We start from the raw sequence: 14596 nt of genomic DNA on the forward strand, positions 1-14596 counted from the left end.
CGACATATTTTCCCTTAAAATAAATAAATAAATTTGATGAAAATCGTAGAAAGAAACTAGACAGCATTCTTCTTTCAACGGTCATGGATTACGATTTATTTTCACATCGCAACAAGCAATCTCCTTGAGTAAAATTTCATGAAATGTTTCTTTCTTTCACCATTTGCTTTAACGAGAACAACCTTTGCTATGTTAACTTTACAAAAGGTAAGTTTATTTACAAGAAAACCCTAGTTTCTGTCCTCTTCTTCTCCTATCCGGGGAGATGTGTGACAAAGATCTGAAGTCTGTTCGACAGTGGTAACAAGAGAAAAAAAATCTGACAGACATTTTTCTTCTGAAGCTTATTTTTGGAGAATAACTAACTTGTCTTTGTCTTCTCTTTTTTATACCTGATTCTGAATTTAGAGGCAGAGTTGAATTTCATACTTTTTCTTACTAGGCGTAAAATTCATTTATTATATGGAATTTCTTTTCAGGGATGACATTCTCAAGACAAGAAAATAAAACATAAACAATTTATACGGCACAGTTAGAACATAAACTAGAAAGCAGCAAGAACTGATGAAAAATGCCACATTATATCTACGATAAACTTCAATGTTTACAACCGCGAATAAGAGAGACTATTTGGACTGCTTCGCAAATTTTACGTAACTGTCGTCATAAAACCAGCCTATCTTCATTAATTAAGCTAATTCTTTAACAAGCATTTATGAAGATTATTGATACTTACAGAACATTCCTTTTTGCTGTTTATTAAATATATTTTCGAGTATAGTTTCTAAACAGTCTCACAATATGAGGCTTATTCTGAAAATTCGTGTGTTTTAATGAAAACTATTTCTATCGTAATAAAATATGTTATCCTAGAGATTCATCGTTCTTTATTTTTGTTTGAGGTGAACTTGTCACTGACAAAAATGTCGTAAAAACAGCTATTATCGAGGGTATCGTGTCGTGGGTGGTATGTGTCAGATGTGAAGAGAACACTTTAATAACATAGTGGCTTACGCAAGGTAGGATTCTGGTTTTGACCATGTCATGGTGAGCTGCTCAGTAAAAGAAAAAGAAGAGAGAGAGTCCCGGACCTATTTTCAAAGATTTATTAATCCTCGCTAGAATCCCTCTTGGCACTATAAAAGTTGTAGTCATCTGCACAGAGCGTAATTTTACAGCCTTGGTAACATCATTTAACATCTCTCGTATGGTTAACATAAACGGAATGTCAAACATACTCCAGAAGGAAAAGGAACAGGGATGTATCATTAAATAAGGTGTATAATAACAGCAGCCATCCACAGCTTCAGCACGCAAAATGATTTCTGACAGTAGACATTCAGAAGAGCGAGAAAGAGTCAGCAGCAACAAAAAGCACAAAATGCCAACAGCATCAAAAAAAGCCACGATATTCAACATAATGAATTATCGTGTGCATATCGCGCGCAGCGCGACGTTGCCAGCTGAGAAAGCCAAAAGCCTTATAAAGTCAAAAGCAAAAAGCCATGAGATTCACTAATTCACGCTTATTTATAAGCTCGTACAGTTAAACCAACAGTTAAGCACTACAGCCAATGAAAATATTCCAAAGCAAGAAGTTCAACCAATCATAATATTTCTCTCTCTTAACAGACAAACTGAACTGAAATGATTTCTTGTCTGATGAAATTCCTTAGTCATGCTACAGCAAGCTTGTTGGCGAAAATCTTGTCGAAAAACAGAAACAAATGAAATCTCTTATCTGTTTTTATAAGATTGCAATAATTCCAGAAACTTAAATTTAATGTCACATCGTCACAGAGGGAATGATCCTTACAGTTTTCAGAGTGTTATAGTTAACCTCTTTGTTACTATGCGCTTAGGGCATTAAACATATGTAGAGTAATTTGCTCTCTTATGAAAAGACCACACGAGGGCTTTGCTAAGCACAAGCGGTATAAGCCGGATTTCGTTGCCAGAGAACTGTACCTTGCTACATCAAGGAAAATGGTATAAGGAAATTGTCTAAATCCTGTAAAGGGCCTTTTTGTCAACCTCATATAAACCAATAACAGAGACGGACTGACATTCGGCCTACGATTTCCCTGAGGCTGCTGCACATTAACCCTTCTTTCATTGCTTAATGCTTAAACTCTGTTCCACACGTGTGAAAGGAGCTAATGAACTTTACGCCTTGGGATTATAACAATAATGGAGGCTAGGCCATCGAGTGAACATTCTCTTAAAGCCCGTTTACACTAGTGTATCTTTGAACCTAAGAAGCGCGCCGAATGTAGCGGCTTTTCTTGAAGAAATTTTAATGAGATTAATTTCGTGTGCTGAAGAAATGTTTCATTCTTAAAAATTTAAATGGTATTAAGCCTAAGTGTTTTATCTGTATTATGTAATAATATATATATATATATATATATATATATATATACTTAGTATTATCTCAAGAAAGTGAGTGCCACTTTTTTGGATCCACAACGCCCTTTTTTAGGCTCAAAGTTCCACCAGGGTACACGAGCCTTTGCATGACAAGGCATGTGAACTCCATAATTTTCTGTATGCTTCCGTGAACATGTTTTAACCGCGAGAGTGAAAAGAATTAATACAATGCGCAAAATGCAAATAAAAGTTGGTTGCAGCAAATAAAAGTACTATACAATTCATTACGTTGAACTTACGCATAGCGCTTGTTTACGTGATTCTTAGACGTCATGTCATAAGTGGTCATAAAAAATGCAATCAGGTATTGGATACCATCTCGGCACATAAAACCAATTCTCTCCATTCATCATGAATCTTTACACTGCGAAAATCATTTATATTGGGGTCAGATATCTGTTATGTCATTTCTTATAACTATCTGCGCTTGATGTGCTTAGTTTTGAAATGCGTCGAACAATGAGAAAACATTTCTTTTATGACACAAAATTCTAATGATTCTCTCTCTCTCTCTCTCTATATATATATATATATAGTTAGATTCTCGATAAATAACAACAAATAACTTAAAATTTAAGCAGCCTAGCAATGGCGGTATAAATTATTATAGTCAACGGAAAGGAATGGAATACAGAATGAAGTATTTTTCCAATTGATTTTCTGATTTTTAGACATAAACTCTATTATTTTTTTCCCTTGCTGTGTTTCCTTTTCCAATCGGTGCTTTTATAAGTGATGATTAAGAAAGTATTTTTTATCCTTCTAACAAATCATAAGTTTTAAAACATTTAGTTGATTTTCGTCCATTTATGACCAAACTAAATCTTAAATAAATAATTCTCCACGATAATTTACCTGAAGAGTCGATATTACCCGAGAACACACATATAGTTATAATAGTATTAGTGCACTATTCTGTGTAAATGAGAAACTAGATTACCTAAAGCATTGTCAATAAATTATTTATACAACACTCAATATAAGTTCAAGATTGTTTCTTACTGAAGTTTCTAATACAGAAGTAGAAGAATTAAATGAAAATGCAGTACGTTGAATGATTAAGAAAAGGATCTGTATCCACTGCACATAAATGTTTCTAAAGTTTTCTGTAAAATTTAGAGAATGTATCCAAACCTGAATATAAAACAAGTAATATCAATCTATTGATATTAATGATGTTTGCGAGTTCAATATTTCACATTCCATTTTTAAAATTGATACTGCTTATCCGATATTACGTACATGTAGATAATGTTTAGCCAACATTTTAATTGCATTGGTATGCCACTCAGCACTGAATGGTGTGATATCATTTCTGCAATTATTGTCTTATTAGTTTATCCTTTTAGTTTTGCAGTAGTTACAGCAGGATTTGAGATTATAGTTTTAGACAGAAATTCATGGTTCCAAATTTCATAATTGCTATTTTACGTCTTATCGAATTATTATGAATTTTGCAAACGTTTGTTTTCCTGCCTTAAAGATATTCGAACAGCCAAGCAGGGTAAAACAACATAAGGTATTATCTCCTTCCTCTCAGCATGACTTCGGGGTGTAACGCTAGCACACACGGCACTTATTTCAGAGGTTGGAGTCCCGGCCAAGGCATAGCTGATTTTTCATGTCTCCTAATTCAAAATAATAATGATTCTACGACGAAAAGATTATTTTTCTGAGAAATAAACATATGAAGTCCAAAAATACACTTGAAATTAATTTTGTAATTTATTTTAAATCAATCACTTTCATGTTTGATATTGTTGTATGCTTGCCGCTCCGTAATAAATTGACCAAAGAACCGATAATCGGCAAAGATAACCGATAATAGAGTGATACAATTTATTTCTACCAAAACAAACACGTTACAATTCTGGAACTTACGAACAGCTCTTCACAGAGAACAATCAGTCGTTACACTTCAAACTATTAAGAACATTAAACACAACACAATGCAACGCTCATCTAAAGAGCAAAGCTAACGCGGCCGTATCTCAGTACTCCGAACTCAGGCTGAACTAAACACCTAACACTGATGATCTCTCCGGTCTTACATAGGTTTCCCCCGGCCGCGGAGAAATATCTAGTAATTTCTACTTCTCGAAATTACTGGAAGGCATATGAGGGCCAGAAATAGTTACAGTTATAGATAAATTACATTTATTCAAACAGAATACCAACTACAGTTCTATACGGACCGGACTAAAATGACACCAAATTTTAAATAGACTTGCCCCTGTATTCTTACTTTTCCGGAAAAGCTTCGCTTCTTCAGATTTTAATGTTACATTATGAAAAATACTACGATTCCACATATAATTTAACTAAAATTATTTATATATGTACAATATTCATCACAGTATGAAATATTCATATTTCTTCAGAAAGAGCGTAGTATTTTAAGAGCACCCTGAAAAAATATAAGAATAACAGAAAACAATACATGAAGAATACGGAAGATTGAATATAATAGCACAAAACGGAATGCTTTAGTTGTAACCGCAAGGGAAACTAACTTTTGTAAACAATTTAAAACTTTTTAAGGTAAAGTCTAAAATAATTTCGTAACAAAACAGTTTGCAAATTTGTACATTTTGGATCAAGTTTAAACTATAGTTTCATACTTTGAGATATCTAGACGAACTTTCCTCAAAACTTTTTCAAATGGGAACCGCTTAGAAATAAGAATGTTCTGCTGACCAATTTACTCTTGCTCCCTTTGGAAGCAATTTTTTTAGCATTTGTTACAACGAATATACACATTTTTAATGTGAAATTCATTAAAATTCATAAAAATTTATATTGTTAGTAAGTAATACAATTAATAGTTAATAATTCAAAGCCATAAAAGTTTTAATAATTTTTAACTTATTAACTAAAAGTTAAATAAATATTGGTACTCACATTAGTGAGATAGATGAACCTGCCAATTCTTGACCAGCTTTTCCGTTTGGATGTATGCCGGAGAGTTTGTCCTACATCGGCTTATACATCAGGTCAACTTCGGGAGTTTGTTCTTATCTGAGGTAGTTTTTATTTATAAAAATGGCAGCCTTAGGAGAAAAAGAGATAATACATTATTATTCGGTTTTTTTAAACTCTGAGAATTTTAGCTATAGTAGTTTGGCGTTTTTTTTTTTTGGGAGGGGAAGGGTCTAGGTGAACTACGAGAATGGGCTTCGAGAATAGTTTGTGGTCGCCCGACCACAGATTGGGAACCGATGATTTTGAATATTAAACCATTAAATATAAATTAATTATAATTAATTTTCTAACTGATTATAAAAATTGCTGAAGTCATTATTGTCCAATTAATTAATGACGAATTAATTATGATTTTGAAAATGAGCAATAACATTTTTGAGCATTTTATCAGCGGGGTCTACTTTCTGGATCATAAACCTTATGCTTCTTAATGTTAAAAACAGCAGAGTTATAAGGTTGTCATTTACGAAAACGTAAAACTACGCCATGAATTAAAAAAATTAAAAAACTGGTACTTTAAAATCTGAAACACCTTATTATGCTCACAGATCTTTTCTAGCAGCGATGAAGGATATTTCGTTATTCTACAAATGATTCGTTTTTCAGAAGGCATGAAAGCAGATATTAAATTCATTAAAATTAGAAGAAAATCCAGTCTTGTCAAAATAAGAAATACTACCAGCAAACGCGTTATAATAGCTAGTATTCATACGTTATTGTGTATATAAAGGCGACATTTCACATTAAGGGAACTGATGGCATTCCGTAAGGTATCAAATCTTGTAAGTAAATGATGTCATTAAGGGAACTGATGGCATTCTGTAAAGTATCAAATCTTGTAAGTAAATGATGTCATTAAAAACAGCTACACATTTTCTTGGGAATAAGCTGCTTGATAACCGTTGTAAGATCTTTTTCTGGTGATCGATATAAGTAGCTTATTCCACAGTGCCAGTGTCTTGAAATTAGAAATTTTGACAATCCAGACGCAAAAATATATGATATCAGTCTTCTAAAGTTATATATCATAAATATATAGTGCGTTTAGGAAGTTTCAACAAGAAACATGTCCAGCCAATTCTAGAGAACCTGCCAAACTAATACTATTGGCAAGAAATTTATTTACACATCACAACTTTCAGTAAAAGATTACCTGTTTAAAAAATACAATTTAAACGGAAGTATTTTTGCTTGATTTTTATGAAATCATCAATATCTTCTGCAATGATTTCAAATGCTGGACAGAGAGATATAGTAGCGTCCTCGTTCAGTAGTACAACGATTATCAAGCAGCTTATTTCCAAGAAAATGTGTAGCTGTTCTTAATGACATCATTTACTTACAAGATTTGATACCTTACGGAATGCCATCAGTTCCCTTAATGTGAAATGTCGCCTTAAAAGTAAGAACTTTGAGAGCATTTTAGATATTCGAAAAAACCTAACGAGGTAACAGGGGAATTAAAGGACATTCGAATAGTTGACTGCATTGAAGTTATCCAGAAGCTCTATGAACGCGTCGACATTATACATAACATTAGAGAGAAGTTTTATAGAAGAAGCAGCATTCACAAGTTTTTTATTCCTTCATAGTTTATTTAATATGCATTTATTTCTAAACTTTTTTTTGAAGAATTATATATGAATGAGGGTAAATCTCATTATTAAAAACCCAATATAAATATTTTGATTACGAACAACACTCATCAAAGATGCATGTTTAAAATCGCGTTTAATTGCTAAATTATAGCTTGAAAATCATATTAGAAGTTCGTTTTTATTTTATGTAATGAAGATAAGGAGGAAAACTGGGGAAGATTGATAATGACTGTATTCATGAACACTTAATTATCTTCAATGGTAGAATTTGTTAATCGTAAGGTAAATAAAGAACACTGAAGCTTCACCAGTCAAATTCATTAATTACACTTGTCTGTAAATACGGATCAGATTAGCTGACAGTACTTCTTTTCGGCTTTACCAATGATGTTTTACGTTTCCTACAGACTGTAATCTTCTGTTTTTGGAGGTTGTGCTAATACGATATTTTTCTGTTTTGCTTATTCGATAGAAATAAATTTCACAGCTATACGTTGTCCATTTTCGGCCATTCACAAGTCTTTTAGGCCCTTCAGAGCAAATTGTTAAACTATAAAGAATTTAGTTTCCTTACCACCTTTAAATATTTTATATTTTCATAAATACTAAAGTCCTTTTATAATTTTTACATCATTATGAGTTGTTAGCCCTTTTTCCTGTTCTACCTTTTCAACATTTTAAAACTCTTCGCTTATTCACCTAAGACATACTTGAAATAAAGCGAAAGATAGATTGTTTCAACTGGAATGGAAACAAAGTTACCTTAGTTGCTACGAAAACGCTCTAGCGGTTGTATGAATAGAGTAGTTTAAGATGAGAATTGTAGCTGGTGAAAATTTTCCCGGATGTTTTCAAATTTATGTGAGGCTACTTCTATTTAACATTAATTCATCTGTGATACCGATGAGAGTGAAAAATTAAATATGCTTAGCCTCCAGGTATTAGTAACCACTGTGTGTTATTATACGTAATTAAATTACATTATTCTCCGGTGCCGGCAATCTGTAAGCGGAATTTGCATATTTGCTATCATTTTAGAAGTAAACTCCGAATTTTGGTCAGTCATGTAACACAACTTTGAAATCTTGCGTGATTATTCAGTTAAATTATGTCTGATAAATGTGTAAAATATGAGTCTGCGGTATCAATGGAAAATTTAATGACGTCAATGAATGTTAGAAATAACCAGCAATGAGTACATTTGTCTGTTTGTACATAAGGTTTCAAGATATGCATTCTGTGTTATTTAGTTGCTTGCCAAATTTAGGCCAGCGTTCAGATTTTAATGAACTATTATTTTTTTTAGAAAAAGATTTTTCTTACAAAGTAATCCTAGTAAGGAAATCCTAGTAAGGAATTAATCCTAGTAAGGAAATCCTAGTAAGGAATTAATCCTAGTAAGGAAATTCCTTACTAGGAAGTAATCCTAGTAAGGAAAGTGGTAACTATTAACCAATCATCGCATTAAATAAATTTTTCTTGTATTAATAAGCGTTATTTTGTTTACTTTCCCGTAGATTAATATCATCAGATACCGAGGAATTAAAATACTGTAAACCTGTAAAAAACATAAGAGCGCACAGTAGAATGGCCCATTTCAGGAAACAAAATAAGAAATATATGCAGTAATCCTGGGATATCCCTAAATTTTTAAACTAGCCGTACAAACATAGTGATAAAATCTAAATTTATTGCTGAATGACTTGAAACATTTTTAGCTTCTCAAAATGGGGGATTCCACAAAGCTAAGGTAGCGAGTGCAAATATAATAATAAATTAAAACTGGATACATTTTATTACATTACATACCCTACTCACAATTTTTAGAAAACATTATAATGATATGAATTAAAGATTCAGAGGAAACTGAAATGATATACTGAATTAAAATACAGTTTAAATGGCAAATATTTCAAAGCATCCAAAACTAAATTTTTATAGTTTGGGAGGAAATAACTTGTTTGATAGCACCAGTAACTTAGACTAAAATTTCCTTTTCTTCACTTTTAGTTAGCATTAAGACTTAATAAAATGTGTGTTCAACACCTCGTTCGGTTGTATAATTCACTTATAAGGTATTTCTCTCGCCTTCATAGTATGCCTTCGTGGTGTAGTGGTCAGCACGCTCGGCGCGTATTCAAGAGGTCCAGGTCCGTGTTTCGAGTACCGGCGAGGGCATTGCTGATTTTTCTTCTCTCCTGATTTCAAAAACTACGTAATGTCTCTACACACTATTTTTGTATTCCTTAGATTTACCTTTCCCATATGCAAAGTTTTTGTTTTCCTTCTATTGATACTGTTCACAAGCTAAAATTGCTATGTTAATCTTCATTTTGTGAACGAACTCTTGAAGTATCAAAAGAAACTAATTTTAGGATCTGTTTTATCTTTGACAGGAGCTCGGTTGTGTCTTACCATTCGTGTTCTTGATTCAATTGAATACTGATACCTGGTCAGTTGTTTCAGTGCCGTATATTTCCAGTAGCTTTTAACCATTTCAATGGTAAGAGATAATTAGATTGGAACATGTGTTTGATTATCTTTCTCAAAGTATTTTATTGCTTTCTTCTTTTGTCTTTTTACTGTCGTGCCTGAAAATATATAGATATGATGTATCTCAACGGCATGTTGCTGCCACTGAAATCCATTAGAATATATGATTGATAGATAATCCACAAAATCTCAAATACTTTTTTACATGGGATAAATTATAATTTCAGAAACTCGACATGATAAACAGTAACTTTGACCTAGATCAAAGTTAGCACATAAAATTGCAGAAATCATAACAACAAATTTAATTAAATTCTTTAACTTTGGAATCACTGAGCACCATATTCCACTTGAGATAAAAGTTTAAATATTTAATGTGTAGAAACATTAGGTATTTTTTTTGAAAGCAGGAAAGATGAAAAATTAACAACCGCCTTCGCCGGGAATCGAACCACGGACCTCTGGAATATCGGCCCAGCGTGCTACCGTTACACCACGAAGGCACGCTAGGAAAGCGGGAGATATACCTTATACACTCCCCTTTTTAAAGGGCGACTGGGGTTTTCAGGGGAACCAATCGCCAAATCCTGGGTGTGGAGAGTGATCATCTACAACCCTTTTAGTTCGGACGCCACTGTACAGTCATTAGGATTATTTGGAGGCAGACGAGATGAAAAATTAGCAACCGCCTTCCCCGGGAATCGAACCACGGACCTCTGGAATATCGGTCCAGCGTGCTACCTTTACACCACGAAGGCACACTCTACGAAGGCACGCTAGGAAAGTGGGAGATATACCTTATAAATGTAATCAAACTGAAGAAAAATTGGAAACTATGCAGAGGTAGGTGCCTACGATAGAACTGTAGAGTTCATTTTTGGGCCACATGATGGGACAGACTAATTTAAGCTATTCATTGTAGTAAACAAAATGGTCTAAACAATAATACGCTTTTAGCGTTTATTTCGGAAAATATTGTATCATTAAGTAAGGAAAACTTTAGTTTAAAAGCATACAAAAGCCTTTAATGGATTCTGTGATAACTTTGTTAAGACTTTTATCTTTGTTGTTCAGTAGGCGAAACCATTTCATTTTCTAAACATCCACGTTTAGTTAGTCTGTAAACAGTTGAGCTGGCGAAAAGGCAAACTGCAATGAAAGTCTAAGAAATAATTCATATAACCCTCCAGTTTGTAAGATTCCTCCATCTAAAACTGCAAGCATTATTTCCTCCAGGCATTTTCCATCTAAACCTCCAGGCATTATTTGACTTAAGACGACCAGCCATCGTTAATTTTATTTTTATGTTCAATGCAGCTAAATTTTTTACATCAGTTACACTTAAGAAAATGAACTCACTGCTCTGTGACGATATGAATGTCTTTCCACAGAATTTCTGTTTCAAAATGAGTAGATAAAACTGAAGTACATACAAAAAATAGAGCTGCTGGACGTCCAAAATCTATGATGCCAAATATTTCGTGATAAATTAAGGCCAAAAATACCGTAATATGTTAGAAATGCAACGGTTACGTTTCCATCGCACGGACATATGAATTATATTTGGGCCCAACATTACTCTTTAAAACTTTTTAAAATTTTTATAGGAAAGGAAGAGTAATATTTAATCAGCGAACATTGTTTAAAAGGGAAAAAATGTACGCAAATGCAGAAATTATTTCCTTTTCTCTTTCGTTTCAATTAGTCTAAGCAGAAGTTTGTAAGTTAAAATAGAAGGATCAGTCATTTTTCGTTATTACGAAAACGTACATAAATGTCCTTCTTTTTTGGAATTTGCATATTGCTTCATAATTAAATGCTCTGTAGATCTACATAAAATGTAATTATAGGATACACGTTATTCAATAAATCTACATACGTTTTAATTATGACATTGCATACATTTTCCCCTATTTCCAAATGATAATCTGAATAACAAGCTTTTATTTTACAATTTTAAAGCAATTTTTATGTCTTATAAAATTCTCGAAATAAACACATTATTGCTTTTCGAAAACTTCTCTCATAACTTTAAATTTCATCTCCTTTCGGATCTGAACTTTAAAAACTAGAGCATGGTAGCCTTCAAGAATATAAAATACTAACGTATTTTGCAGAAGTAAAAAGCTAAATAATTTGAACGTGGAAGGTATTTTTGACACTGCTTTGTATGGAGATGTTGAAACGTTAGATACATATTTTCAAGACGTTTCACGTAATTCAATAGAAGCAACTAAAGGCAGCTTTCAACCATTAAATTTTATTCAGAATGAAAACCATATAACTTTCGCCTGCAGAAAAAGGAAATTGCGACAAACCTTTACTACATAAAATATTTCACTTACCTTTAAAATTATACAAAGTAAGTCATTTAAAATAAATATGCACTTTTTAATAATATTTTAATAATTTTCAAGAAACAAATAGAACTTAACTACTCGAATTTTTAACATAGAAAACTGATACATTTGAATTTTTCATAAAAATGACTGACAATATTTTTTTTTCCACATCTGGTTATTTTTCATTTATAACAGTTGGAAAAGAGTAATAAGAAAGTGTTGCCTTTTCGAAGTTACGATGATCTTTTCTGCATTCATTTAGAATACTATATTCAGCAAAGTATGTTTTAGGCGAAAAATTACTTCTAATTTAATAAATATTTATATAAATTTTTAATTATGGAAACTGCATCAATAAGCATCTCCTGCTACAGAGTAAAGTGAAAAGCTAATATCCCCATCAGAACACTAAAATGGGTTTTAGAAATTGTAAGACTGTTAGTAACATTCATTTAAAATCATCTAAGATAATATTTAATAGGATTTCGTTTTACAATTGTAAGGATTATGTTAATTTTATTAACAGTTATGTTGAGTTAAACTTCCTTTCCTATCAATTTTTAATTTCAATTTACTACTTCCGGCCAGAACATAGTTTTAGAATCACGTATGAATGCTAATGAGGCAGAGCGGTATTTAACCGCGAAGTTCTTCTGACTTAGGGAGAGAGATACCAGATATTCTGTCTGCACGCGTCCGCCTTTTTAGGCTAGCTACTCTCTCGTAATCTATTATTACGTTCGGCCCGTACTGTAGGTCCTTGATAGCTTCGCAGTCAATTAGCGTTAAGGGGCCAACTCTGTTAGAATCTTGATAGCTTTGGTTATATCTCTTTAGCTAGGATTAGTTTAGTTTGATTCTTAGTCTCTTAAGTTCAAACCCAAGTGTCTGCTTTAATTTACAACTTCAAGACGGGGTTCTGTTAAATCTTATTTGAATAATAAAGGGTTATTTTACCCTTCTATCTTGTTGTTCCCTGTCACACGCACTCATACGATTATTCGCTCATCAGTTCTTAAGATTCTTCCCTTCCAAAAGTAACTTAGAATTACACAGTGGAGAATCCTACACAATAAATATATGCAACAAAGATTTAAAAAATCAGTTTTTTTATCACTAATGAGAATTTTTATATCATCAAAAGTGTATACCATTCAATCATCTAAAACCTCGAGATGCAGAAGTCTTATTGCGTATCATAATACGCACATCGCATTTGTCATATAACGCAGCACAGAATGCACACTAAGTTACAAAATGGGAACAATGTGGACTTGCTTTTGATCTTGCATGAGGTTTGGTTAAATAAAGATCTCTGTGTTGAAATTAAAATATTAGAATAATGTGTCTAAGAGAAAGAAGGAAAAGATAAATTAAAAATGTTTACTATTATTAAAAAAAGGAGGAAAAGATAAAAATTAAAGCTCATTGTATCTGCACAGAAACGTACAAAAGGATTGTTCTTTTACAAAATAATTTTGAATCTTTTGTTTCAAAGAAAACGGAATCGCGCGTCTAAATGTTTCCTGACGAACGTTTGCTTTACTACTTTTGTATTCCCGAAAAATATTTTCTAATCTGTACACTATTACGTGACTACGTATGTATGAAAACTGAGCTTAAGGCGCACATTCTATTGTTTAAAATTTTATACAAATCCTGGCGTGAATTTGCAAGATGAAAATGAATACATATTTTCTTAGAATGACATTGAAATAAACTCAAAACTTACAGATTATTTTTAAAAATAATTCCAGCAATTTTAATGTAACAGGGTGCTCTTTTCTTTCATTAAAAGCTTTCATACAATGTGCCAAATAATATAAGAAAAATTTCATAATCTAGCTTTGCTGTTCCGAAACCTGTTGCTTACTTAAGAGGGCATGTGACATATCGACTGACGAAATGCAATTATTTCGGGACAAAGGTTATTACGGTATAACTTTTCACAAAATAAACGTATACTCTAAATTCTTTTTTCCATTTAAAATAGACAGCTTGTAGATTATATAAAACACATAAGGTGTAAATTTAAAGCTTAATATTTATGAAAAACAGTTGTTTAATTTCTCTTACCTTATGACGAAGCATCTGAGAGAGTGTGCTAGTTTTGTACACTTTGCTTAAAAACCACTGCATCAAACTCCTTCAAATTTTGCATGATGGTTAAAAATATATCATTTTAGAATAATAAGCAATATTTTACATTTTACGTGAAAAGAAAAAATATTAAAAATGAATTAGTAAAATGTTTTTAAAATCATAGAAAAAAGTAGTATTAAATTTTTAATATATCCAAAACTAAAGGTCATAAATTTATATCCTGCGTAGTTTCAAAGAAATAGTTAAGATAAACAACTGTGGAACATTTAAACCTTCTAGGCTGAATAGATTTCAAGAAAAGTGTACCGAAAGTTTAAAAAAAAACATGTTTTGAGAAAAACTGAAAAACAATTTAAACACTAATAATTTATAAAAAATAATTTTAACATTTTAATGCACCATAATCATCTTGAACCGGCATTTCTTCATCTAGTTGTCTTCGTTTTATTAACTTATGTTTCTTTCTGGCCATTTGAAAAAGCTTCTGGTGAGCGAGATGGGCTTCACGAATTCTATCGCAATCTAAGAGGGTTGGAGCAAAAGTCATGGCAACTATTTTTTTCTTGTAGATATGTGAACGGATCACAAAACGTATATTCAAACGTATATATAAACGTATATAATAAAAACGTATATATGTGTCGTGTG

At 32.2% G+C, this 14596-nt stretch overlaps 2 non-coding genes across 2 annotated transcripts; both read right to left on the reverse strand.

Moving 5' to 3' along the window:
- Positions 1-9934: 9934 nt before the first annotated feature.
- On the reverse strand, positions 9935-10006 carry TRNAI-GAU (transfer RNA isoleucine (anticodon GAU)). The gene has a single exon. It is a non-coding gene; the product is annotated as a tRNA-Ile (tRNA).
- A 183-nt stretch (positions 10007-10189) lies between these two features.
- On the reverse strand, positions 10190-10261 carry TRNAI-GAU (transfer RNA isoleucine (anticodon GAU)). Its single transcript has one exon. It is a non-coding gene; the product is annotated as a tRNA-Ile (tRNA).
- Between the last annotated feature and the right edge of the window lie 4335 nt (positions 10262-14596).

This window comes from Stegodyphus dumicola, chromosome X2 (genome assembly GCF_044657685.1).
Source record: "Stegodyphus dumicola isolate Sdum_Otavi_A_Nest chromosome X2, ASM4465768v1".
Taxonomy (NCBI): Eukaryota; Metazoa; Arthropoda; class Arachnida; order Araneae; family Eresidae; genus Stegodyphus; species Stegodyphus dumicola.